Source organism: Penaeus monodon, chromosome 15 (assembly GCF_015228065.2).
Source record: "Penaeus monodon isolate SGIC_2016 chromosome 15, NSTDA_Pmon_1, whole genome shotgun sequence".
NCBI classification, from domain to species: Eukaryota; Metazoa; Arthropoda; class Malacostraca; order Decapoda; family Penaeidae; genus Penaeus; species Penaeus monodon.
Genome location: NC_051400.1, coordinates 646,215 through 646,437, shown reverse-complemented (window position 1 = coordinate 646,437; position 223 = coordinate 646,215). Strand labels below are relative to the sequence as shown.

General features: G+C 40.4%; 1 protein-coding gene across 1 annotated transcript in view; it reads right to left on the bottom strand.

Annotated features, from left to right (window-relative positions):
- Positions 1–223, bottom strand: part of LOC119581607 (RRP15-like protein) — a gene marked incomplete at its 5' end in the record, with an annotated part of 5,120 nt that extends 4,897 nt beyond the window's left edge. Inside the window, 1 exon segment of the mRNA XM_037929723.1 lies at positions 169–223.

The following is a 223-nucleotide window of genomic DNA, read 5'->3' as shown; positions in this document are numbered from 1 at the left end:
CTTCCCCACCTGGGCCTCCCAACCCTCACTCCTCCCTCGACATTACAACAACCTCAAAATAAACTCTTAAACCATATATCAACCTCCCACATAACGCATCCAAATCTAACCCAAATTCCCTCTAATTTCCTCAAGAGAGAGAGAGAGAAAAAAAGTAGAAAAACAAACCTGAAAAATCCCTTGAAGGCTTAGATCCCCGTTTTATATATTCATCATTATTCTC